This window comes from Anser cygnoides, chromosome 2 (assembly GCF_040182565.1).
Source record: "Anser cygnoides isolate HZ-2024a breed goose chromosome 2, Taihu_goose_T2T_genome, whole genome shotgun sequence".
NCBI lineage: Eukaryota > Metazoa > Chordata > Aves > Anseriformes > Anatidae > Anser > Anser cygnoides.
Window position 1 is genome coordinate 34,252,144 of NC_089874.1, and position 27,823 is coordinate 34,279,966.

The 27,823-nt window shown below is 41.6% G+C and overlaps 1 long non-coding RNA gene across 3 annotated transcripts; it reads right to left on the reverse strand.

Moving 5' to 3' along the window:
- Nucleotides 1–146: 146 nt before the first annotated feature.
- LOC106030195 (uncharacterized) lies at nt 147–27,823 on the reverse strand. 3 transcript variants are annotated; one of them, XR_007165671.2, is made up of 7 exons: nt 25,380–27,823; nt 24,114–24,214; nt 23,387–23,518; nt 17,518–17,676; nt 17,283–17,431; nt 7,326–15,883; nt 147–3,765 (listed from the first exon to the last, which is right to left on the reverse strand). It is a non-coding gene; the product is annotated as an uncharacterized lncRNA (long non-coding RNA). The 3 variants fall into 3 exon arrangements; XR_010829178.1 differs by having other exon boundaries at nt 147–1,122; nt 1,841–15,883; XR_010829177.1 differs by having other exon boundaries at nt 147–15,883.

The window sequence follows — 27,823 nt, forward strand, 5'->3', positions numbered from 1 at the left end:
AAGGAAAAGGAAAAGGAAAAGGAAAAAGAAAAAGAAAAAGAAAAAGAAAAGAAAAAGAAAAAGAAAAAGAAAAAAAAAGAAAAAGAAAAAGAAAAAGAAAAAGAAAAAGAAAAAGAAAAAGAAAAAGAAAAAGAAAAAGAAAAAGAAAAAAAAAAGAAAAAGAAAAAGAAAAAGAAAAAGAAAAAGAAAAAGAAAAAGAAAAAGAAAAAGAAAAAGAAAAAGAAAAAGAAAAAGAAAAAGAAAAAGAAAAAGAAAAAGAAAAAGAAAAAGAAAAAGAAAAAGAAAAAGAAAAAGAAAAAGAAAAAGAAAAAGAAAAAGAAAAAGAAAAAGAAAAAGAGAAAAAAATAAAAAAAGTTTAGAATAAATAAAACAGTTTAGAATAAAGACAGTGCACACAAGCAGGGACTAAGGTACCCAGCAAGCATTGTTAGACAGCATTTTCTTGTCTCTGTAACGGATACTTTACTCTTTTTGTGAGAAGAGGACTCTACTAATGCTCACAAGTCCTTCTAGGCCGCGTGCTGACTCAGTGCACAACTTGTTCCACTGTGTCTGATGGAGCAACTTGCTTCCTATCAGCATACAGCCATACTCACCTGCTTGCTGGGTGCCAAAACCAGCCAGCCAGGTGTCTCAACGTCTGTTACACTGAGCAGAAGTAGCTGAGTGTAATTTAATCTAGAGAAAAACTGTAACACATTGAGGAGTGAAAAGACTTGCTTGTTAGGGAGAGTCCAGAGAACCAGTAACATCTGCTTCTGCTGGGTTACCATTTCCAGAAGAGCATTTGAAGGCTCCTTTTCCAGAAGAATGGAATGAGAAAGTCTTTCCTAAGAGGGTGACTCCACGGTAATTTAGTGAGCCACTGAAAACATGATTTCTGAGGGGTAGGATTCACTGGAAGAGACACTGTGAGGTTTTCAAAACTGAAGTCCGTTATGCCAGTTATATTCTTTGGCATAATAAATCTTACACAAAACCTAGATCCCAGGGGAGAGTTACCATATCTTGTGCACTAAATTTTGCACTATTATTTCAGAGTCAGAACGGTAAAAAGCAAGAGCAATACCTGAGATATATGTACAGGATACTTGTAAGGACACCAACACGCAGTCCCCATCGCTACCAAAAAACAAATACAGATGTCAAACAGGGAGCTGTGACAAGCATACCCAGCTTCTGGAGCGCTGAAGAAAAAGGTCATCCTATTTCAGAGGGGTGATGATAGATGGAATTTGTTTTTAATTTCAACAGATATTAAGCCAAACATTATAAAATAATTAGTGACCGCGTCCTTTCCTCCAGCATACTGCTGGGAAGCTGGAGTGTTTAGAGGCTGTGATCTCACTGACTCTAAGGAAATTCAGAAACAACTTCAGCAGACGAAGAGGTGGCAGCAAGCCAGGCCACTTTTCCTCAGAAATTTTTGCTGGTGGTGCCCGCAGAGCTATCAAAACCCTGGCTGAGTGTGGCCAAGCCAACATGAGAACTGGGGGAGTTTAACACCACCACACAGTGCTAGGGAACCAGCATGATCCCATCATTCTCAATCCAGAACATGCCTTTCTGAAATTATTTTTCAGTTAACCCTTGCTGTTGGACATGACAGAGAAGCCTGGTTTTTCTCAATGAGAGTTTCCCACTAGGGCAGAAGTGTTAAGAATTCAGCAGCAAAGACCGAAACGTTAAGAATTCAGCAGCAAAGACCAGTAGTGTGACATGAGATCAGCCAGTGTAAACACGTGGCACTCCTGGCTGCATGGAAAAATATGAAGAAACAGGACAACTTTCCTTTTGAAAGTCCCAAAGCCCCAAAACCAGTCTCAAAAGCCGTGGTTACCTAATGTGCAGGGAGAAGTGGTATTGGGATGAAGCCATCAGCCACACTCATAGGAAATAGCCACATTGCACCTTCTTAAAAAAAAAAAAAAAAAAAAAACTGTTTTAGAGTCCTGTCCAGTTTCAGTTGGTGTCTGTTAAATTGCTGCAAAATATTATTACTTTTTTTTAAAGAAAAGATCAGAGCTGTGCTGACAGGCTTCTGAAAACACAGCTGTAGGGACAAATATATATGGTACTTGCAGGCTGCAGTATAGCCTAAATATCTTCCAACTGTAACTCCTATAACATCTTTCAGAGAGTGCCATCTCCACTTCTGCTCTAGCCCACAAGACCTGTAAACAATAAATATTAAAATTCCATTTGTTTGAGATAGAGTCTATGCTAACAGAGAAAATTCACAAAGCTCGGTATCTTTTAAAAGCTGTAGGCAGGAAGTGTGGCTTGTAGCAAATTCTGGAGTTGGAAGAATGGAGCATAACAATTTAGTTCTGTGACAAAAGGCTTATTACAGTCCAAATGAATATGTGTTTAAACTCCAAACACCTGTCACTCAATTGTAATAGAGTGAATATTAAGAAGAGTGGTTTGTAACAAGACAGTTGTAATGAGTCCAGCTTTTGGTGATGCTGAGAAAAATCTGATATGTAGTGGCAATGTGCTCTGATTTTCCTCTGATTAGAGCGAGCTGGTGTCTCTCTTAGTCTGTGCTACCAGGGCAAAATCTACTTATTCATCCAGCAGATGAAACATCAGAGTATGGTTATTTCTTTAAGAAACTCTAGTCATTGAAACACCATTTGTAGAAAACAGGCAGCAAGTTACCCTTCGTTTCAGGTTCATTGCACTTTATGATTAACTTCCAGGCCTCATGTTCTCTTACCTTTAATTCTAACATTAGACATCAAAATTTAAATTGTCACATGGCTTGAAAAATCAGTAAAGATGAGCGTGAAACATCAGATAAATAATTTCTAAGATGTAAATAACTTGTAATGTGTACTTTTGAAAATAACATTTGGCCTCAAGGATTTTCATGGGGGCTTTGACATTCATTCCTTATGTCTTTGGACAAAGCAGCTTCCCTGCACCTTGAATTCCCTGCCTGCACAACAAAGAGAATGACTGTAGCTAATCTACTGGGGACTGCCTGTTTGATTAATTACAGTGATATTGCTACTGCTAGCAGCCACTGAGTCAGCCAGGGATCACCTCTTCTTCATGCTCAGGATTCAGCACAGCTCATCACAGTTTCTTTCATAGAAAAAGGAAGCAGGAGAGGACCCTGCACAATCTTGGAAAGCTTTGAACAACAGCTCCAGCTCTCGCTCTCGAGAAATCACAACCATTTCCTCTTGCATTTCTCCTTTAGCACACTTATGCTATACTGACCATGGCTCTCAAGAGGCACTGAACACTAAGTTTCAGATGACTGAGTCATCCTGAGACTGTGAAAATCAGATAATAGGGCTTCGGAAATTGGGAAGAGATAAGGGGGTTAACATTCCTTTTTTTCTCCTCACAGGCTTCCCAGGAAATAAGGTAAACTTATTTCAGCCAGCAAGACTTGCAGCTTCTTTTCTCTCTCAGCAGGTACATCTGATTTCTGGTCAACGGATGGTGCTTGCTCTTCCCTTTTTCCATTGAAACCAAGCAAACTGTTGGCATCTGCAAAGCAATGAGAATGAAACCACTTCATTCTCTTTCAGGGAGACTGAGAGAGGCTTCCTGAAATGTAACAGGATGTGAAAACAGCAGTGCTTTGTGCACGGCTCCTCAAGGAGTGAACACGCGTCTTGCTGCAATGCCACACTGCCCAGGGAACTTCTGCTCGTCCCACACGCCTCTTCCAGTGACACCTCACCTTAGTGCACTGCTTTGAAGTTATTGCTTCTGACGTCAAATGTTTGGCAAGGGTGATCTAAACTGAAGGAAAAAAAAATATCCAAAAATCAAGTCAGTTTCTTCTTCTGTCCATGTTTAGGGTATTTGGAAATTACACAACAACAATTGCCAAATTCCATTCACATTCCCCCCACCTTCCTGACAGCCAGCTTTACTCTCAACGTAACGTTCAGTAGACTGGGCTCACATCAAGACACCCATTCTTCTGAATATTCTGTTTGCATAAGCGTTGTGACAGCTGTGGGCTGTGTCAGGACTGGCCAGCTGGGCAGAGAGCAGGGAGGAGGGGGGTGAAGTAAAGACGACACCGGCTTTGTACAGAGGAAATTAGGGATTGTGTTTCAAGTACAGTTAAACTGTGATGGCTCCTCAGCATGTATACAAACTCCTGTTTTTCAATAGCAGTGTGGTTTTGTACTCGTATTGTTTTGCTTTTTTTTTTTTTAACTTTTAATCAAGGTGTAGTCACATGCTGAAAACCGAAAGTAACTTTTCCTTCCCCCTCCAATGTAAAAAGTGACAACACCTTCCATATACACAGACTTCTGGACTTAAACACTTGGCCAACCTGTGGCACCTTCAGGTGGCTGACAGCTGATGTGCTGTGGCATTAGTTACATTATCTTATTGTGGGGAATCTCATGGGTTTAGCTGGAGAGGCTTTCCACAGAATTTTGGATGTAAAAACAACTTTTCTCTTTGAAACACATGATAAATAGAAAAATAAATCACTGCCCAATGTGGGCACCTGGATTATTATATGTGGGATTTGAGCCTCAAGGTTTGTTTTTGATGCAAACCTACCTCAGTGCATACTGTTTGATGCTGCCAAAAATACATTCCTCTTGCACGGTGCCTCTGCAGCAAGCTGCAAATCTCAGAGGCTTCATTCTGCAGATGAAGTGGGGTTGCCCCAGAAGTGCTACAAATCCCAGGAGTTCCCTAATACTGGGGCAAGAAAACCCAGCTCAGGTCCTGGGTTCCTGCACCAGCTCTGCTGGGGCCGGGCTGCAGGCTCTGGGAAGCTTATCCGCTGATGTCAAGAGGGATTTAACATGTGACTGTGTGTGGAAACAGGCTGTCCAAGCTGTTGCAACTTACAGTAAGAGCAGGAAAGGCAGCAGGAATATTACAAGCGCCTTTTTACTGCAGCAGTTTGTGCTGAATGAAATCCCCGAAAGGCACTGACAGCTGTCCTCTGGCAGGGTAACGGGTGGTTAACAGGACAGAGAGTAAGTGAGACAGCTGGAGGTTCCCCAAGGCAGCTGTGGAGGTTCCCATATCCCAGAGATAACACTGGGTATGAAAGGAGATTAAGAAAAAGCAGGAAGTGATATAAATCAGAGCAGAATCCACATTTTCTATGACCCAGCAACTTTCCCCAGGGCAGAGGAGAGCAGAAATCAGAAGCGAGTTTGCCATTTCTTTTCTGGATTAATAAATAAATAAATAAATAAATAAAGGATTAATCATGAGGTGAAAACACTTTGTAAGACCGTGAGTCAGCAGAAAAAGTTGCTTGCTTGGAAGCCACATGAGAACGTGGCCGGGATGCAGCAGTGAGTCAGGGAAAGTTGGAACTTGGGCTGCTGCCCTCACCCTTCGCCCAACCCTTTGGTCTTCATTTAATAACACGTGCACCTGGGAACAAGGCAGTGGCTTACACAGGTAAAGAGAGAGCTCGCGCTGTGTTGTGTAGTCAGCATGGATTCAGACTGCACTGTACAAATAAAAGTACTGGATGACATTATTTCCCTTTTTGTGAGGTGTTTTTTGGCGCTGATCTTCTACAGCATCTCCTGTGGTGTGGTCCCAGCAAAACAGGATGGTCAACAACAGAGGAGCCCTTGGGCATACACACTCGTATAAATCCAGAACAGCACAAACCTGGATCCTCTGTTTTTCCACAGGAAAAATAAATGTGAGGAAGAAAACCTTGTCTCACCACAGCCCTACCCTCTGTGGTGTTTTTAGGGGAAGATCCCTCTGAAAAGAGAGTATGCCTTCTAGTAAATCACGTGTTGGCTTTTCTGAGAACCACCACAAGGGCACTGGAGCAAGGAAGTATGTCTCCAAGATGGGCACACAACTTGGCCTTTCACCTCATGGAGTCAAAAGAAGATAGGAATAAGTCTCATCCCCAAGAAAGACATTGAGAGGGTAGGACTGAGTCCAATTGCTCTTTCCTGTCTGGTTTACTTAGGCAACGCTGTAGACCCATGTATGGTAACTCTCAAAGCAACTTTGTTAATGGCTCTTAACCAGGTTACTTAAGGTTACTTACACAGTTTTAACTCAGAATATGAATTATACACCCTTACAGCACTACTGCTAGGTCTCTGCATAGGTTTTTGCTTAGTCTCCTGCTTTATTGCATAAAGGTCTCAGTACAGGCTCTACACACGGGAGACTTCTTTGCTTTCCAGGTCCTTGCTCCCCACGGTCCAGCCACACTGAAACAGTTTGTAGTGCTGTCTGAGCAGATAAAGGAGATTTTCAGACTTTCAGGCTGTACTGCTCACCCTTTAGGAAGTGTTAATAGTCCCTAAACCCTTCAGATAGACCTATATAGTGCTTTTCTTTTCCCTAATGTTAAAGGATAGTGTACAGACCCCATCCAGAAGTAAATCTCATGGCAAAGAGCAGTGTATCACTCACATGGAAGTTGACTTTCCCCCACAGATTTTATGATCTGAGATACAGCAAAAAGGCAGAAGCCAAATGCAGAGACAGGAAAAGTGACAGAGGGTAGCAGTGAAGGCGGGTGTGGTTACATGACCTAGTCACCACAGAGACCTGGGAAATTATGAGCTGCTTCTGGGTGGTTTGTGTGGTAGACACCATGAAAAATAGGGCTTAGTGAAGAAAAAATAATGGTCTTATGAATTTTGAAATAGTACGATATGCAAAACCATGAGGCCAGGGATTTACTACAAATCCATGAAACTCGGAACAGGATCTGCAATATTATTCTCATCAGACGTGGTTAATAATCACTCTTTCCTTATTGCTCCTTGTCTAACTCTTTAAGCCTCATTGCTCAGCACTCTGAAATCTTCTGAAAGATTAAAATGATCAACACTGGTGGTTATTTTTTTTTCCCTAAATTTCTGCTGACAAACCCTGGTGACGTGTTAGAATACACTGTTGGTTTTGGGCCACTGCCAGAGGATCAGCCAAGAAACAGTCTGTGGGAAGCGTCAGGAGCAGAGACTTCTCACCAGTCCTTACCACTGGAATTATAGGAGTGAGTTAAATTCAGCTATGCAATCCTCAGGCGTGACTGCATCCTCGCAGATGTCAGGCTCCAGGCTCAGGACCTGGTTTCTGTCCAGTTTCTAAGCCAGGCTGCCAGAGGTCACCCAAGGACCACCATGACCTGACTGGTGTGTCTCCTGGGGATAGCTGGCTCAAAAATGCCCGTATCTTCTCTTCGGAGTCCCCTCTGAAAAGTAGCCCTCCCTACAGCACTAGCTAAAACAGAGTCTGTAGCTTACCAGGTGTTAAGGAAGGTCTACACCAAAAAATAAAAAATAAAAAAAATAACAATCCCTCCAGCCCTGCACTGCTTAACCCCATACCTGTTTATCTTGTTTCCCTCTTTTGCCTCGTCTCCATCAGCAGCACAAGCACAAACCAGATCTGGAAACTGTTGCAGCTGAAATCTGTGTTTCACCACAATTGTTGGGGAGATTTCTGTTAAATGCACATCAAAGCTCAATCTGAGAAAAGGCTTACAAGACCATTCACCAGTTTACTCACTCAGTCACATTGTCATTCCTTTGCTTTGGTCCAAAGGTTCAACATTGCTCCCCAAAACCTCAATGAACTGCAAGGAAATACCAAGAATACATTAAAAAACCAAATTGATCAACTCTACAGAGAGTTTTGTTAGCTAGGTAGTTTAAAAATTTGGAAATTCATACCCCTGTGTAGTTCCTCTCTGTCACTCAAGGCAGTATATCACCACAGGCTCACTGATGCAAGTGGATGCTCATGAACAACACCAACTGTCCCCCTCCCTCCCCTTGCATAATTAAGAACTGTTAGAAGAAGCACACTGCTGTAAGGAGCACGTCAGCAGCCATGTTAAGGGAGTGAAGAACATGACATTGATGGCGAAACATTTCCTCTACTCTAATGTGAATGACAGAAAGGCCTCTCTGCCTAAAAATCTTCATGTGCATCACTTTGAATTTCTGGAGGATATCCAAGCTTAGCTATGGAGAGTACATGTACATACTACTGCTCTGGAGAATGCATTCTGCTTGGAGTCTCCTTTGGCAATCTTCTGGGTAACCACTAGATTTTTAATTACTTAAGTACAACCTACCTGGGGAAAAAGTAATAATAGTAATAATAATAATAATAATAATAATAATAATAATAATAATAAAGCTGCAAGAGCCCCTGACAAGCAGCTCAAGTCATATGTGTACTAAGAAGTTTGCCTCTCCACCCTCTCTTGCATGGTAGCTCTACATTTTTTTAATAACTATTTGATGACTTAATTTCAATTATTGGCACTCAGATAGTGCAGGGTACCTGAGGGCTATGATAAACATGTGAGAATACCATTCTCTAGGAATGTTAACGTTAGATTTATTTGCATCTGCTCTCACCTTCGAGCTTTTGGTGACCAGTATTGGGGAATCACTCTGTGTCTCAGTCAAGAGCACTTTCTGCTTGTGGCACTCTGAAGAATGTGCCAGGCTGGAAGAAAAGACTGACAAACCCTCTCAGAGGGTGCAGGGCTCTAGCAGAATGACAGGGAGCTGAACTTACCAAGACCTGTGCTTAAGACGAAGATATTAGCAGCAGTTAAGAAAATGTTATACATTGTAGAAAGGCAGCTAAAATTGTGTTTCTAACTATTAAAAGATTTTTATTTAGGAAAACTAAAGCATGAGACGTCTCTATAAAATCTCTAAAATCTGAAATAGGAAAAATTTGGTTTTGGAGATGGATTTCTTTTAAACTTCTTGCTATTTAAAGGAGAAGGTAAGAGTAGTTTTAACTCCCATGGGAAATGGATCTACCACTGTTATTTATGCCTCTGAAAATCTCTCCCTTCTCATTTACTAATACCTGAACACAGCAGTAATGTTACCAGAATGGAGAATCCTAGGCTCCCTCACACAACAGAAGGCTGAATGTAGCCAAGAAACAGAATTATACTTTCCTTGAGGCATTTTCAATTCTTGAAGATTACATAATTCTCATTAATCCTTACTGTGTATTAGCACCATGAGTGGCAGAAAGAGAAAAGAAACATTTAAAATTGTATTGACCAAAAACCCAGCTATACTGGACTAACACCAGCCAAGATATTTCTGCAGTTGAAGGGTGGCTTGAAGTCCTTACGCTTGCTTGATAGGGTATTTAACTATACTGTACCAGTAATTTTCCCCACACATTTTATACTGAAAAAAATTAGCAAATCTCTATTTTTCTTTTTAGGCAATTTATCTTCAGGAAGAATGACTACAAGCAAGCTGAGGGCAAGCATTTCTTTTCAGTCTCACTCACTTTAGAACCTCATGACCTCCTAGTACTTTATTAAGTGTTATTGATGCCACTATTAGAGCCATAATATCCTCAGAGTTCTTCAGGTGGACTTTTGATGTTAACAGTAATAACGGTAATAATAATAATAATGAAATTGTCATCCCTTGTGATGATAGACTTAGAAAAACAGCTAACTATTCCCCAGAGGCTCAAACTCAGCAAATCAAGTGTAGAAAGAAAAAAAATATTTAATATTTAATATGCATTTAGCCTCTTGCTCTCTAGAATTTCTTTTTGCTAAATGGTGTGTGCATGTGAAAATATTGGTATTGTATCCTCCTGATAGAATTCATACTACAAACCCACCCACAGCAGAGAACAAAATGGGCTTATCTGATTTAGCTCATTTTTTTGAGGGACCAACAAGCAGGGCAGAAAGTTGGCAAGGTTTGTCTGAGGAAGCCCTGAATGGAGTGGGGAGAACAGAGGTGAGGATCTTCTTGCTCTTCCCGTCTCTGGGAAGCATCCTCCCTTTTGGCAGCACCCTGGCTGGTCCAGCAGACTGCACTTTCACTGCCATTTTGTCACAAGGGATGGGGAGGGTATTTTTCTTTCCATTATGGAGCAGTAGTAAAGAGAACATTTCCTTGGTTGACTTGCCCTTTGGCTTCTGTGTAAAGTCCAAAGGAGAATTCAATGAAAATGTTAGTCAAAGTAAGATCCATTCAAGTCAGAGCATGAAGTGGGTTGTTTTTGCAGTGAGACATTGAGAAAAGTGTTTTAGCAACAAGTTTTGTAAACTTGCCTGAAATCAAAGCTAAAAAGGATGGATAAAAGAGTATTAAAATGGGAATACTTTAGCTTCTTCACATGCCAAGTTATTCTTTTCTAGAACTATGTAAACAGCCAGGCCGAAATGAATACACATGTTGGTTGAATTGTTTGGAGGATTTTCTCTCCTTTTTTTTTAATTTCCTTTTTAAAGTCTGCATCACCTTACATTTTAAAATAAAATAGTGAGAATAATAAGCAAAACATGTCGTCTAAAAATACTCATGTAAAATGCAAATGAGTTTATTTTTTGGGTTCTTTTTGCTTTTCTAGGACTGAGGCCTGAAGTTGTGTTTTCTTTTCTCAGAAGACTTAGAAAGTAATACGCATTCCAAAAGCAGTTACCAGTTACAGCTTATCCTGTTTGCTTTTCAAGAGAATATGAAAATATATATATATACATATATTACATATAAATATACACAACTACCGCAGAACACAAGCTACCAGTGCTAACCATGTAATTGCCGGAGAAAAGCCATAGGCTAGTAACACTATTGTGAGGACATAAAAGGACAGCATGAAAATGAAATATTAGGTGGCTGATTTAGCTTACAGCTGTTCTGCACTCTCATCAAGTGGTATTCTATGTCAAAGAATGACAGTTTTAATTTCCTTTGCTGATTGCTCTGTTTAGATTACTTTGACGCAAATTATTGCTTTTATAAGAATGTAGACCAGCTGGAAGGCAAACATCTCTCCTAATAGTTTTTTTCTCTTTTTTTTTTCTGTTTCTTCATTGTCTGTAGTGGAGGTGCAAATTCAAACCATATAACTTGGCTTTATAATCACCATTTTGATATTTTTAGGCATTCAGGTGTAAAAGCTGGTCCCTAAATTACAGGGCTATAATTCTAGCTTAGTCTGGAGAGAATGACTTCATGAAGTAATAAATGAAATGGTAACTGGACTAAGCAGGATCAAGAAAACATTTGATGGATTCAGTTACAATGGATCTTACTTATACAGTTTAACTTTTATGTGCATTTAACTGTTTTCTTAAATATACGCTAACTGAAGCACGGGCTTCCCTGACCTTGAGCTTAAGGAGTCTATGCTTACAACCCAGATAATTACACTGAAGCTACTGGTGCATCTGTTATAACACCTATTATCCAGAAAACAGCCCAGCAAAATCTGACCCAGAGGCTGCAACACCCATTTGAACTTCCACACTTCGCAGTGCCTCCTGGACTGGTCACCATGTTCCCCCTTACCAGCACGTTCTGGTAAAGACCTTGTTCACTGTGTCACCTCAGACCAGACTCTCCTTGAAAGGACTTTGTGCAGCCAGGTGCTCCCAGTGTTTCCAGCTCCACATCATCCCCTGCCTTCTTGGGCAGGGAGACCATGTTGTGCCCATCATCACTGCCAGTCCTTCCGAAAACTGGTCAAAGTAGGAAGAAAGGACCAACCTACTATGGAGTGCTGGTGTTTCTCCAACAGCACTGATGGCAACTTTGACTTCTCCAATGAAAGCATGAGACAACAAAAGAGATGGATCTGGCATGTTACGTGAGGTGACTTGGTCTTTGCTGAGTCGCCTGAGAAGGGCATGTCCCAGTGCTGGGCTGCAGACATGGACTGTGCCTTCCACTGGTGGGCCTAGGCTATGAGACTTCTCTCCTCATGTAGGAGCCAAACAAGTCAGGTTACCTCTCAGTGCTGAAGACTGGCTCAGTTACTTCTTGTCCAGGCTTTACCATTTTGTAGGCAGTTTAGCCAGGATTTGTTTGCTCTAATTTAGGTGCCAGGACCTTCTCCAAACATCTAATGCTACATCTTTGGGACCTTCAGTACAAGAAGGACACTGAAGCCCTGGAGCATGTCCAGAGCAGGGCTACAAAGCTCGTGAAGGGCCTGGAACACAAGTCCTGTGAGGAGCAGCTGAAGGAACTGGGGTTGTTTAGTCTGGAGAAGAGGAGGCTCAGGGAAGACCTTATTGCTCTCTACAACTGCCTGAAAGGAAGGTGTGGGGAGCTGGGCCTCTTCTCACAGGTAACTAGTGATAGGACTAGAGGGAATGGCCTCGAGTTGCGCCAGGGGAGGTTCAGGTTGGAAATGAGGAGACATTTCTTCTCAGAAGGAGCAGTCAGGCATTGGAACGGGTTGCCCAGGGAGGTAGTGGAGTCACCGACCCTGGGGGTGTTGAAGGAAAGGTTGGACGTGGTGCTTAGGGACATGGTTTAGTGGGTGACATTGGTGGTAGGGTGATGGTTGGACCAGGTGATCTCGGAGGTCTTTTCCAACCTGAATGATTCTGATTTTTGCTAGTGAGTCACACATGGCTAAAACCATTTGCAGGCACTGAAGCCCATATTCATGTTAATAAACCATCTCACTATACATGTTCTTATACATGATTTCATGCATAGACATAAATGTGTAATTTCTAAATATCCTGCCCTCACTGCCAAACCCAATTCAGATCATGCAGCTATATGAACTGGCTGGAGCTTGATTTGCTCCTGAATCTGTCCCAAAATTTTACAGTCAGTCTTAAACTCTGATCCCACGCTTTGGCACGATCTCATGGGTGATCATTTATTTCACTGCTTCCTTTGGGGTGCAACTGGGCAACAAAGACAACAAAATCATAGCCGTCAGGTCCTTTCAATCTGTGGCCAAACTATCATCTGGTACCAACCCAAAGCACTTGTGAAAGCAAGTACATCTAGAAATTAGTTTCCTGAGGAAAACAGGGCCATGCACACCAGCCACTAATGCACTGTTCTTACCAAAGTACGTGTGTAGAAAACACAACTCTGAACATGTGGCAAATCTCTTCTTCTCTTGAAGCAATGTTGGCTTCTCTCAACAGTGAATGCACATCGGGAACACAATTGCCACCCACAGTAATCAGCTCAGCATGGTAGATGTGCTTGAGGTCCCTGAGAGCCCTCCACCATGCAGCCCACGTGAGTCTGGTGATGCTGCTAATGGCAACTCCTGATATAGTGATTGGAAGAAAGCAGCCCCTGGCCATGTGGGGTCAATTCCAACCTGATTCCCAGGCTGCCATCACACACACAGAGTTCTGCCCACACACCCTGCTCTCTTCCTCTCCAAGGAGGAGAGTGCCCCAGCCATGATCCTTACTCACCTGAGGTGGCACAATGCTTTGAAAGACAATAGCAGAGTTGAGCCCAGCGGGCTGGGAGTGAAGGACAGCCAGTCCACCTAGGAAAGATGGATCAGATAGGGAAGAAAGGTCTTCGGGATGCAAAGGAGGATATAGACCCGAGACCACTGGCAACTGAGTGTTCTGAAAGCTGAAAGGAGATATTGGAAGGGGAAGTAGCAAGGATGTATTTAAGAAAATACGTTCAGGAGAGGATGCAAAGCAAATTTTAAGCTGTTCAGAGGAGTATCAACCCCATTAAATGGCGAAAGAAAGACAGCATATCCTGACAGAAAATGTGTGCAAGGTAAAGACATTACCAGAGACATTTGCTGCTGCTTGAGTCTGTTGCTACACTGTGCTGGCCATAGTGGAAGTAGTAAACAAGTGTTTGAGGAGGGGTGGAAGAAAGCATCAAAGAATTGCTCTTCTGTACTAGCACAGACACTTGGTTTTTCGCTTGGCCCCTTTTGCAACGTTCGGCTGCCAAGCTAGCATACTTCTCCGTTGCTGTGTCAAGCAGTTCAACCAGAAGTGCCTGATGCCTTCCCCAGAATGACGTCTTTCTTCAGGGTATTAGTAATTGCACTGGGGTTTTGAGCCACCGCTGGAGAGATGCCAGCCCATACACTACTGTCTGCCTGTGGGCTACGAACACAGGGCATTTCCAAAAGGTTCAAAGATTTTTTTTTTCTGGCGGAGGTTTTTGTTTCAGTTTTCAGACGTGTGTCCTTGCCCATGGCCGTGCTGTGAAAAATATGGCTATGCAGAAAAATACTGTTTTAAAAATGATGCTTTCCTGCACATCAAATTGAAGCTCAGTAAAACATAAGCCTGGACTTCAAATGTATTTCTGTGTCAACAGGAGGTCTACTGGAGCAGCAGCCAAATTGCCTGTCTTTATTTCAGTGGAACGACACTGAAAGAAAACTGAGTTGCAAACGATTAAGGGATCTTTCTTGCTACTCTCAGGAATTAATGGACCTGAAGGATCAAGTGCCTCTCCCCCGGAGAGATGGTCCTCCCAGCTGAACAGCAGTCTCACTGGGTGAGGAGTTACAAATTGTTCTTGCTGACTCTGCCCAGGCAAGTGCCCCATCTTTTACAAGCTCTGTCATTCCATGATTCAAAAGTGAAAGTCAGGTCCACTTCGCTTCCCCATTTCATTTCGCCTTTTAAATTGCTAAGAAGAGACTTTGACACTGAAACTGAAAAATAAATGGAATTTGTGGATCTTTCTAGCAAAACTCTACTTCCCCATGCCTCCTTTTTCTTCATCTCTTGAATACTCTTTTGACTTTTTCCTTCCTCCCCACCTTTTCCCCCCACTCTTTTCTCTATCCCCATTCTACCTCATCTATAGTCCTCTTCATTGAAAAATGATAGATTTTTTCCAACCCTCAGCACTTCCTTTTGTTCATTATTTTGGTCATTCTCAGTTCTCCTGCAAAAAAATACTGAATCTTGTGAAAAATAAATTGAGGAAAAAAGTGATAAAGACAATCAATAAGTAATTTGCTAGGTTCCTCTGTTTCAAAAAATGCAGGGAAAGCATCATTTCTGCTACTAAACTGAGACCCAAATATAAAAAGAGATGGCTAAACATTTTCTGCCTTGTCTTTGTGTGTCTTCCCTGTAAGGCACAAAACCAGGTAAAAACAGCCTTGTCCCCAGGTCTCTTTCCTGCCTACCACCAACATGCACAATAAACGTGTCATAAAGTTCTGCCTTAACAGCAGTTTGGGTTTTGAGAGGTTTTCCTTTCTTTGTTTCTGCCTGTCATTAACATGCTGTGAAGGGTGTCTGGGAATGTCCTCATTTTAATGGGACATGGGATCTTCGGGGTGGAAGGCACCTCTGGAGGTCATCTGGGCCACCCCCTGCTTAACCAGCCAGTTCAAACCTGGGCCAAGTTGCTCAGAGTCTCATCCACTCAAGCTTTGTGCTTCTCCAGTGCTGTTGATTTGATGGCAATCTGGGCACCTCTTCCAGCATCTGACCAACCTCACTGCAAAAAGCGTTTTTCTGCTTAGGAAATTTGTCTCATGGTTAGGAAGCACTTTCTTGTTTGAAACTCACATTTCTGTTCACAGTTAGCTTACTGCCATGTGTTCATTGCTATCCCATCTGATATTTGCACTGCTGATAGGCAGATAGGCAGCAGTCTTCATCCCTTCTGTGGCTTTGTTTTGCCAGCCTAAACACAGCATCCACTTCCCAGCTCCTCTCTAGCTCAAAGCTCTCCATCCCTCTGACCACTTCGGGCAGCTCTGGGCACCCTCATGGGCACCAGCCTATCTTTGCTTAAGCATGAGCAAAATTTAAATGAAATCTCACAAACATCTGCGAATAAGGGCACTATGCTTTGCTCTTTTCTGTTGGATATACCTCACCAGACCATGCTGAGATCATATCAGCAGCACATCCACTTATATACAAGGGTCCTTCCCTTCCAGAGTTATTTCCATCCAATGCCTTCGCTGCCATCACAGCACATAACTCGTTAATTCCTTCCTCTCCATGAACTTATTAACACTCAGCAGTGCTCTCTCCCTTTTAGCCAGCTCTGTCCACACCCAGGAAGTAAATGAAGAATACTTATTAACAGGGCTATGCTGCCACATACCAATCCCTTCAAAATTCATAGGCACACTTGCTGCACAATAATCCAGGAGTTTTCTAGAAAATAAATAAATAAATAAATAAATAAATAAATAAACGCCAGATTCACTGTATCTTGAATTCAAAGTAGAAAAATTATGACAAACCTGTGATCCAAAATGTCCTGCGTGCATAATCATCCTAAAAGTGTGCAAAAAGAGCCTACCTGAGCAATAGTCAGCAGTATGTTCACAGCTAACTTCCATTGACATCCTCTCTGCAAATCACATCGGAGCACCCAGAATTACCGATGCCCTGTCCAACATTTGCATGCTGGATGAGAAACTGAGAAAAGTGCTGTTTGCATGCTACCAGTGGGGCTGGGACTCCCTAGCACAGAAAGAGGTGGCTGTGAGTCTGTCAGCAGATGAACTCCTCTCTTTGTGTGCTGGAGGCTATAGCTCTGCCCCATGCCGCAGTAGCATTGGCAGAAGTTGCACATGCCCACACACCCTTACTCCAGCTCTCAGCCTGCCCAGGGGTACCAACTCCCCCTCACCAGCACTTTAAGTTTGTCTGTTTTTGTTGGGCATAGCTCAGTTCTGGAATTACTGGCTGGGAAGACAGTGAGGAGCAGAGGTGGAATCACGGATGAGGAGTTAGCTACCAATAGGCAAGATTCCTATTCCCTTCCAAATCTCTTTGTTGAGAGATTTATGTTTATGCCAGCTGTATTATCTTTTCCAATCAGCATTCCCAGCAAAACAGTTACCAGCACTGCTATTAGAGCACCCGTAGCTAAAATGGTTTCGCAATGTGGGGAAAATCAACAAGATGGACTTTGTTGGCCTCTTCCCAATCTTTTTGAACTCAGTGGCAAAAATCCCTTGGTACAAGAGGTGCTGGTATGACAAAATCTGTTCTCCTATAATCTTTGAGAATCTATGCATAGAAATAGATTCTAAAGCCATTTTTAACTTGATACTCCATATTGAATCAGTTTCATTCCGTAAGTTCAAACATTATTATGAATAAAATCCCTGAACCTCTGCTCAAAACATACGATAAATGTCCTATCATGTCAAGTGGAAATTCTGAAATTTCACCCCAGTAATTTGAAGCAAACCCAATTCTTTCATCTGCTCAATCCCTTACTAAACAATCATGTAAAAAAAAAAAAAAAAAAAAAAGACACGAGAAAACTGCCAACAACAGTAATCCTAACCTTCTGTTGCAGCCCAAGGATAAGACCACCAAGCTTAAAAGTCAAATTGTGTGGGCACTACTGTTAATTAGGAGAAATGGTACCTACATGGTATTAGTTGTTAAAGAAAAAAGAGATATTTTTCAACACTGTAAACTAACTGTAATGAATAAAATGCACAAGACTGGAAAGTTAGAAATCAGCAGAGAGAAATGACACAAACCATGAGAATGTGACTGGTTATTTGTAATAGGATAATACTACATTACTTACCTAAAACCAACTGTTTTCTTTGCCTAAGCATGATCTTTTATGTCAGGGTATCGCATGTCTTTTTCTCCTGGTGCTTACACTCTTGGAAGGATTTCATTCATTTCCAGGAAACATTTAACATATTCCTCCTATGTTGCATAAAATTCTGCCTGAAAAAAAAAAGAAGTATATACATCTGCCAGCTCAGCGTATGCTGAGAAATGTGCATTGAAAGTAAAGGTTTCAGACAATATACCTTAAAAAGAAATTTGTTATAGCAGAACCCTGGTCCTGTGGACATCTTCATATGCTTCACTGCTGTGTAGGCATAGCGTTACCACCAGTGACAGCAAGACTATTCAGAAACATGGTCCAGGCACCTACTATTTGAAGATCTTCCACATCTAAGACAATACTGTGAAAGAAGCCAGAGAAATGGAAACGTGAAGAGAATCACATCTCAAGACAGCATTCAAAAAGTGACCCTGTGGTGAATAATATTTAAGAATAACTCCAGACCATGTGAAGTGCCCAAGACCATTGTGTGGCTCCTTTCAGAGCCAAGACTAAAATTTCTGTTAGAGATGCATCCCTGTACAAGAGTTTCTCCACTAGAAAATGGAGTGTGATTATAGTTACTGTCACTACCACAGCAGAGACAGAATCAGATTCCTCCCTGCTCTGGGTCTGTAAAACAACCTGTTCAGTTTTTGGCAGCTTTCCTGTGGATTATCTGGATGGAGCTTGAACCCCAGAGCGATGGGAATGCCCCAAGATGGCCAACCAGCTCCAGTTCCCCCCCTCCTCCCAGGGAGTGCTTTTGTCACTTCCAGTATAGCTGACATATGGTGTAGCTGATATTATACTATAGTATAATATATTTAGTGTCTATGATATAGATACAGATAGTGGAAATGAAGAAATTAGTCTTCTTTTCTGCATCAGGAAGAAAAGATCTATGCCACTGAGGACAATATTCAAGATGATGAAGCTGTGGTTCAGAAAGACAGTCATTGTGGCTTGTCAGTTATCTACTTTGTGGAAGTATATCGTGGTGACTGCGCCCTAACGATGGCAGTCCCTGGCCCCAGGGCACGTCTGTTTGAGGTGTAACATCACCAACACTGCTACCAGGCTCCAGGGCAAGGGACACCATGAGCTGATGTTTCCCTGTAATGATCGTTTACATGTCAGGTGATATACGGTAAGATTCTAATCTGACATCTCTTCAAATGTGCCCAGTTTTAGCAGAAAAACATTCTAGACATTCATTTCTAATTCAATTTCTGAGCAAACTGAGAAATCTGGGTAACTATCACAGATTTCCTGCAATCTAGAAACACCAGGAGCCATCCCTGTTTTTTTTAGAGCATTTAGAGCGAAAAAATAATATTTTCTATTTTGTGTAAATTACTTCTGATTTACTAAAGTTATTCCAGATCCCCAAAAAAGAAGAAAATAAGGGTGATGCAAAATTTTTACTGGTATTTCATTTCTTCTGCAAGGCTGCGCAGTAGCCTTGATTTACTGTAGTGTAACATAAGGATTCTTTTCGTGTGACCTTTTTCTTCCTTACTTGAGAATGGCAGTTTAGAAGGATTTAGAGGTGTGTTCCCATTGTATAATTTGTGATGTTTCGCGGTTACTCTCTTCTTGTTACTCCAGGCTTGTCAAGATTATTAGTGCTTAAGGGGCTAATTCAAAGGAGGAACTGGCAGAACAGGCAGAGTGACTTCGTCCCCTGGCAATGAACTGAGTGTCAATGGCAAACAAGGGATTGTCAATGGCAAACAAGGGATTTTAAGCAGATGTCATCTAATGTTTGGGACCGGTATTTTCTCCTTTTCTTATACCATCTGACTGGTTTTCTTCCTTGCAAAAGCTCAACAAGTTATATATGTTTCTTACCTTGCTAGCCTTTGATCTAACGGTACTACTTTAAGAAAAGTTTTCTCAAATCATGATGAGACGGACTAAGGCTAAAGTGAGAGTGAACAAATTGTACAGAAGGTAGCAGGGAAGGTAGAATTCATTTTCCGCATTTTCCATTCATCTGTCTTTCCTTTTACATACAAGACAGTGTCAGGTTCATAATGAAATCAATAGGAATGTTGACGTTAAGTTCAGTGTAAACAAAATCCACCCTTTTACAGTAATTTTACCATACACTGAGAAAATTTTAAAAGCAACTTTCCTTCTGTGTGACATTGATTTTTCACTTTTGATAAGCAGTTATTTTCCTTAGCCCCTGTGGCTGCTTCTCTAAAACAATACACAAAATTTGCTCAATACATACATCATAAGAAAACTATGAAACATGAAACAAAAAGGAATTCTAGGGAAGTTAAAGGACTCTCCTCCTCCTACATTTCTTATCATTGTAAGAAGCCAGAAAATAACTTTGTTTTGCTGACTTTTGGCAGACTTTTGGTTCTGCAGAGGATCTTGGTAGACCAAAGAGCAGTGAAGGTTGTAGCTATGCCATCTGCCCACACACCAAAGCCCATTTCAAAAGCTGTGATTTCTAGAAGTTAGGATCTCATGAAATTTGTAGTCCAAAGGATCTTGCAACCTATTCAAATTGCTTAGTATAAAAAAAATTTCAGGTGTGGTCTTACCTATTCAGATGGCAAAACACACACTGACAATTGTCTAAGACTGCAAAAATCTTGAGCCTGACTTTCTTTTCTCTTTCATGGGCATCAGGCAAGAGGAGTCCTTTCAAAACCAGTGGAGTTATGACAGCATAAAACACGTGCAGTGGCTTTCTGTGAGCAGTGGATAGGTCTGGCTAAAAAGACCATTTAGGAAATAACAAATATGTCCAAAATATAATGTGAAAGCTGAAAGCACAAGGAGTCAAAAGTCCTCATGAATTGAGATTGAATTTAGCTATGAGATTTTTTTTGTTATGAAAAGTATTGAACACTTCAATTTCTTAAAACCTTCTATATTTTTTAATCTGGTTTCAAGAATATGTGCTACTTTGGAGAAGTGAGAACTAAATGCTATTTTGGGATGAGGTAAAATGTTCTTCATGTTTGTCATGAAGACAGGATTTTTTACTTGCAGTTTTTATTTTTATTTATTTATTTTTGCAGTCCTAGGAATCGGGCATCACCACACTGACACAAGTGTTTGGGCAGCCATGCAGAGAGTCAGATCATAGAACAGATCCCACTGAAACCTGTTTTTATTACATTCCTTTGCCAGGCCGGTTTCCAACCAGATCCTCCCCCCTGCTGCTCAAATGTTAATACCAACACACATGGGAGGTGGTGAGAAAAAATGACTTGTGGCAGAAGTCACACTGTGGCCTGGCAGTGCCACTCCTTTGGGTAGTGGCTTTCCCATGCTGATATTAACTTACAACAGCTATGGAACTACATGCGAAGTGTCAGGCAGAAACCAGCAGATTTCACTGGACGGGTATGTGGCACCTGGGCTGACTGGGAAACATGGATAGCACATAGCTGAGAAGTGCAACACTCACCAAGGAGTATCTTCTATATGACTATTTAAAATTCCTTTAAAAGAAAATTAGCTGAAAATTAAATGTTAAAAGGTAGCAATTTTATAATATTTGTTAAATATGGAAGCTTGCACCAGAAATTTTGCTTAGACTGTTATAAACACATAATAAATATACCATGAAATGCAACACAGAAGTTTATTTTACCAATTTTTTAAAAGCACCTGTAATTTTGAACTAAGTCCTTGCTCTTTGTTCCTGTTTGCTAATGTTTGTTGTATTTATGGGGAATAAAGAGAATGCACTTCATTTTCAGACATGTTTTAAAAGCCTAAGCACTTCATCCTGACAAGTCCAGGCAAGCAGCATCAGAAAAATGTAGACCATAGAAATCCCAAGACCTGAGCCTTTATAAATAACAATGAAGATGAGAGCCACAGGAGTGACGTGATGCTGCAGAGCTAAGGTACAAAGACAACTAGGGAGATACCCACTGCGTTCCCTCTCCACACCAAAATTGCCACTGTCATACACCATTTCAGGCATAGGGGAGAGTTAGGGTTTTTCGGACTCCAGTGGTTCATCTAGACTGCTTCTGGTTTTTTTAGTGCTTTTTTTTTTTTTTCCTTTTGGTTTCACATGTATTTTTAAAACCAGCAGGGGAATCGCTGCATTCAGGACGAGTGATACCAGGGGACTTTACACCAAGCAGCACCTGACTGGGGCAGACAGAGCCGTGGTGTTCCCCTGCAAGGGGCTAAGTGAGAGACGGTCAAAAAACCATGAGGAGCTCTTGCACCAGCCCAAAAGAAACAACAGGGAGAGGAGCTTTTTCCTCTCAGGAAAGCAGATCTCTCTCCCAGGCAGCCAACACTCAATTTGTCCTGGGTTTGGGTGTACAGACCAGTTCTTCCTCCCAAAACGCAACCTATGGAGGAAGCAGAGATGATACTGTGGGTCCTCAACCCTGCCCAGGCTTACTCAACAACTCTGAGGTCACAAGATTTCTTGGGAATCACTTTCTATTTCTGCCCAAGGGCCACATTTCTTGTGTTATATACTGTGGCAAACATCGCCTGAAATACAGGCCAGCCCACCAAGGCAGCACATTGATTCCTGACCTCTTATATCTGATGAAAAATAGTTCACTTTAAGAGGACAGAATGGAAAATATCTTGGCCAGGATTACTTTTAGGAGTTGGGGAACTTTCCTGTAAAGTAGCAAATCTGAGTTCCCAATCCCTTTGGATAGGAAAGAGATGTGATTCAACATCTCCCATATTCCAATTAAGCCATCTAAACTAAAACCACTTGGTCATCTAATTGGCCACATGGTGGAAAAATCTAGTTGGACCTAGACCACTCGAACCCTCTGATGATTGGATCAAAGTCTTTATAGCCAGCCTGGCCCCCCAGGATACTTTTGCTTCAATAATAGCAGTATGGGAAGAGTGAAGATTACAGATCCAGCACAACCTATTAATCCTTGCTGTTATAGTGTTCTGACGTGCAATTACAAAGGGCTCCCACTATAGTAAGTAGGTCCCCTTTAGCAAATTCAGTATTGTTCAGTAGAACAATAAAGGGCTTTCTTAAAACTTTCACAGAAAGACAGAAGTTACTTAAGGCAGTATCTGAGCAATGATGTTAAGGTTTCTTGACAAGACTGTAAGGCCAAATATATGACCATAGTGGCAAACTCCTCAGCAGTTCCCTTATGTCACTACAGGATCCTTGAGCTCCAAAAGCCTTTGTATAACTGCACATCTGTTGTAGCAGGTGCACAGTGTGTCTTGTTTTTCTAGTTATTCATCTTCTAAGAAAAATTTCCAATACATATAACTTATTATTGAAATGTTATCTCCCAAAGGGAATGCACTAAATTCTTGCACCTAATTCTGGCAGTGGAGTTACGATACATTTATCAGCGGTCCAGTAAAGCATTACTACCACTTTGTAGCATAATTAAAAAATAGCCCTCTAGGTGGACAGTCTGTATGACTCATTACACTCAGATGAGATATAAAAATGACACCTACTTCCACTTCAGACATCTTTCCATATTCTAGCTCTGATGTAGAAGTAAAGCTCTCTCAAGCCTGAGAAGTAGTATCTCCTGAATAATTTTGCATACAATTATAGAAATAACCACTATTCAACTTCAGTTGTCTGTTGAAAAAGAACCTGCTGCTATCCAGGAGAAAAACACAAGAGGATCATTGAACGACTTGGGTTAGGTAATTTACAACATTGCAGAAAAACAGTCATGAGGAAAAACAGAATGAAGATGCATGGCTAGAGGTCAGACTGGGTGAGAGAACAGTCTGATAAGGAGATCATTGTCACAAAAAAAATAGACTTGAATGTAGGTAAATACTTAGATCTACAAGGGTCTCATTAAGCAACATATCAAATTTTTATGAAAGACTGAAAGAGATCCTATGCTTACGGAACTGAACTAGACTTGGCACGCACTCACAAGTGTGATTGTTTTACAGGTAAACATTGACACCCCTTTGTTTTCCTTTCGCATTGAGCAAGCTGTGCGGAAGAACTTACCTTTTGAATGTTTTGTAAAACACAATCTATATCTAACATACTATGTTAAAAATGATAAACAGCAAAAATAACAAATAGTTACAACATTCAGTACCTTTGATATACTCAGACTGCTCACTGTGTTCTCTTTTCAGCTTCATCATCTTCCCTGATGACTGAAAAACCTTCCTCTTCTCTTTAGTCATACAACGTCTTCGAATTTTCATCTTTCATACTTAGAAGAGAGCTCAAAAGGAAACAAGAAGTTCTTTAAACACAAGCAGAATTTACAGTCAATTTACTTTCAAAAGCAGACAGAGACTTTCTATTGAAGCACAGTCCATCAATAATAATTTAAAACACAAAACTCATAATAAATACGGGATCTTTATCAAAACAACATATTCACAATAGTGGGCAATGGTCACGAAGAAGCCAAATACAGTTAGTGTGCAGGTACTGAGCTTGTGAAAGACAAAATATGGGAGAATTTGTAACTTGACCAGTTCTCTGTTCTGGTGCCTCATGCAGCCATATGAAAAGGTGTGCAGCACCACGACGGAGGCAAAGCGAGAGCTACCTTCCTCCCAGGAGGAAGGTTTATGGAATCACTTACTGATGCCATTTATCAGTGCAGCCACAGCAGCAAAGTACTAGTGGAGTAAGCCTAGGGTCACTGACAAATGCTACCTTAATCCCATTCCAGAGTTAAAATGGCTGCTTAAAACCGCTTTGAATCATAAAGGTGTACAAATGGGTATCTGCCTGCAATCATTATGATTTGGCAGGGACGTGTATTTAAAGTGACCTGTGATATTTGGATATTCCCCAAGAACAGTTACCTCAAGGGCCTCTTTAGCTTGGGACCACATACCAGCCAGCCTGGAGGTTGACTAGAGAAGACCGTGGCACGATTTCTCTTCTCAAGACTGAGCAGATAAAGCTGAAAATTAGAACATAAATTAAAGCTAAGAATTTTTCCTCTAAACCTCTAATTTAGCCTAAGGCATGGAAATTCATGGTATTTGCATATGATATGCTCAAGGAGAAAATTTGAGTCTATTACTACATATCCTAGTCTTGTTTAAAAATGATGCAAGCCTGCCTTTAGGGAAGAAAAATGAGCAATCCCCAGAGCTTTTCACAAAAAAATCCCCAACATCTCTGTGGTTCCCTGCTGGCAAACAACCAACAGAGAACCAAAGAAAATTTCAATGCAGCAAAAGCAAAGGTTGTTCCTGTGTGCCAGTGCTCTTTGGTGTCATGTGTAGATTCTCAGAGTAATGTTTAGTTAAGAGAAACATGAATGCAGGATATTAATGTCCTGCTCAACCTGTTCTTTTGAAGTAGAGCACGGGGCAGTCTGGTTTCATTTTCTCCTATTCAACCTCTTGGTGAAGCCGGTAGTGACTTTTTATTTGTAAACACGGGGCAAAAAAAAATCTCTTTTCTGAAGCCTCAGATTTTTGATGTAGGCTCTTGAAGATGATATCACTAATGTATCACAGAAACTGTGGAGAAGAGACATGGAAGAACTTACCGACCCTTTAATTTCAGCAAATGCTCAATACAAAAATACTTAACAAGAAAGGAGCGAAAAAATGGGTGAGGTGTTCGTATGTTGATGGACAACAGAAAACCCATCTCTTACAGAGCTATAGGAACTCAAGATCCCTCGTTAATAGTTTTGAGGGTACCCTCTGAAAGCATGCCAGGGAAACTGGACATCGGCTTTACACCTCACTCACAAAATCTAGAAGTAATTTGTTTAGTCATTGTTATGATTCCACTTAAAAGGTCTACCAGCAGTTGACACTTTCTTCCATACATGAACCAACACTTTTAGAGCAGAGCATTGTGGTTTTAGTTGTATTCCCTCTCTTATTGCAAACATTATAGTGTAAAGAAATGACCTCTGAATAAGCATTAGTGGTTTGCATTTTGACTGTAGAATATTAGAGATTATTAAAAAGAAGAAAAAAATGTCAAATCTAACACAAATAAACTGGAGTGGACCATGCCACAACCCTAGTAATTTTCTTACTTTATTACTTTATTCAAAGATTTAATTTTTCCATGCAGAAAGGCCACATATCCACTTGACTCACAGCACTGAGCAAGCAAGGTCTGCTGCTGGCAGTAGCACTGCATTTTGCCTCAGCCTGTGGTGGGGCTCTGTGCAGACGTGTCTCATGGCCAACAGAGGAGGGGTGACAAGCTCTGACGATGACAGCTCTGCAGTCTGTTGAGTTCTTCACTGGCAGGAGCATTTCTCCTGATGGTGACACCCATCTCACTGGAAAACAGCCTCCTGTTTGCAAATCTCCCAGGTTATCAGGGGCAAAAATCGCGTGGGCTTGCTTGCACCCAGAGCAATTCTCCGGATCAAGTCTCTGAGTTGGCATATTAATGCTAGAAAAAGAGAGTTCAACAAATGGCATTATCCCGGATTGTTTCCCTGGCTATAAATTCACCCTTGACTGTAGGAGTAATTTTCACGTGTAAAGTCTGAGAGGATAATTTTTTTTTTTTTACAGCATTCATGATTGGCCTCTTTGCTCCCACAGAAATTTACAATAGTAATGCCCATCACCCAGACAAAAGAAAAAGTTGGATAAACGCCAACAGTTTCTGATAACCCACTTTAAGAAGGTTTTGCACATCGGGATACAGCCATCTGTTTTCTGCTACAGCGTCTAGTAGCAGAAGCATTTTAATGGCATTGTGTAAATTTAAGTTCCTCCTTCTCTTGAATGCTATGCTTTCTGCAGGATTGTCAAGTACTGAGTTTGTAAGGCATTAATTAACAACTTCCATGGGAGCATGTAAGGATACTCTGTACTTCTGAAAAGTCACAGTGACACTCAAATACAAAGACAAAACAAAACAAAACAAAACAAAAATCAGTAAGAGGCAATAAAGACAGAAAGCTTAGAAGCTTTAAGATGATAAACAACAATTGGAATTTGCTTGTATTTCACTCTGAAGATATAACTAGATGCATTGGCAAGAGTAAACCCATATAACAGTGAACAGCACAAAAAGGCCTTTTGGACACTGCTAGGGAATGGACATGATACAAGGAAAAAAGGACAACATCAAATAAAATCACAAAATTAAAAATTACAGAACTACAAACATGACTAACGTACAGAATGCCTGCTGAAAATACAATATTAAGCAAATGTAGCATTCCATCAAGTTCAGGTGATTTTAGGAATAGTCAGCATTTTCAGTTCAGCTAGGTAAAGGGCAACAAAAGGAAAATTGATCTGTCTGCAGGGAACAGGTCATGAGCTGTCTGGAACTGGAAGGAAATACTTCTGGATGTGCGTCGATGTGCTATCACGAATGGAAAGGAGTCTCCATCCCTGCTGTATCTGCCCCTGATGAACAAGAAGGCAAACACCAGGCTTGTCCGGAGCACTGAGCTGATCTGGTCTGCTTGTTTCTGGCCTTGGGCGCCTTGCAAACAAATCCTTGATTCAAGTCACACAGACTGTTAGTTGCAGGTCTTATTATTTTATCCATTATTATTTCTGTTATTCTAATATTATCCTATTATTGCTATGGCTCCTCTCTGCTGAGCACCAGGCACGGACTGATTGCTGCTACTGAAGATCACTCTGTTATACTTGCATTTCAGCACTGTCATCTCCCCCGGGCAAAATTACTACAGCTGCCTTTCCACTCAAAAAAAAAACAAACAAAAAAAAAAGTATTCACATTCTTTCTTGAGGTTGTCTATCGAGGTTGTTCTGAAAAAAAAAAAAATAATATATATACATATATATATATGTTCTGGCAGTGTCTGCTTTTGTTAAAAAGGAGAGTCCACATGACGACACCTAAGTACAGTCACTGTGTCATCCTTTCTCCTATGCCCCATGTTACGTCCTCCTCACTCCAGAACCAGAATCGGGTCTTTCTCTGCTTCTGTCCACCCGAGATAGAGGTACAGATTTCACAAAAACAAGCCCGTTTTGCCAAAATCATTCGAGACATGCCAGCAGTTAGCCTACAGCATGCCTGGAGCAGTCGGTCTCAGCCCGTGCCCCACGCGATGGAGCTGGACGGACTCACGTGCCCCGGGTGAAGGCTCTCCCTGCGAAATGTTAAAATTCCCACCGCCCCTCCCAGGCAGGTGGAAGGATAAGGCTGCAGATAACAGGTAACTGCGTGGCATTTCCTGCGGTCCTTGCCCTGTGCTGGCTGCAGGAGCTGACCTTCCACCAGCTGTGCATGGGAAATACACGGGCGATGGGATGCGCGTCCTCCCGTGCCTGTGACCACGTACAGCTTGGGCGTGTGCACCTAACCAAGTGCGTTTAGTCCCGTATTTGTACACAGTAAGAGCACGGGAAGCGCGGGTGTAAATCACAAACCACTAGAAGGCTGCGGCTCTGATGCTGGACACCCGACGGGCGTCCGTGCCTGCGTGCAGGCTGACTTTTGGCAGCCGGCCGGCTCGGGGCTGACAGCGAGGGGGACGCGGGGACCCCGCCCGGCCCCGGGGGGCTCCGGGGGGCTCCGGGGGGCTCCGGCCCCGGCT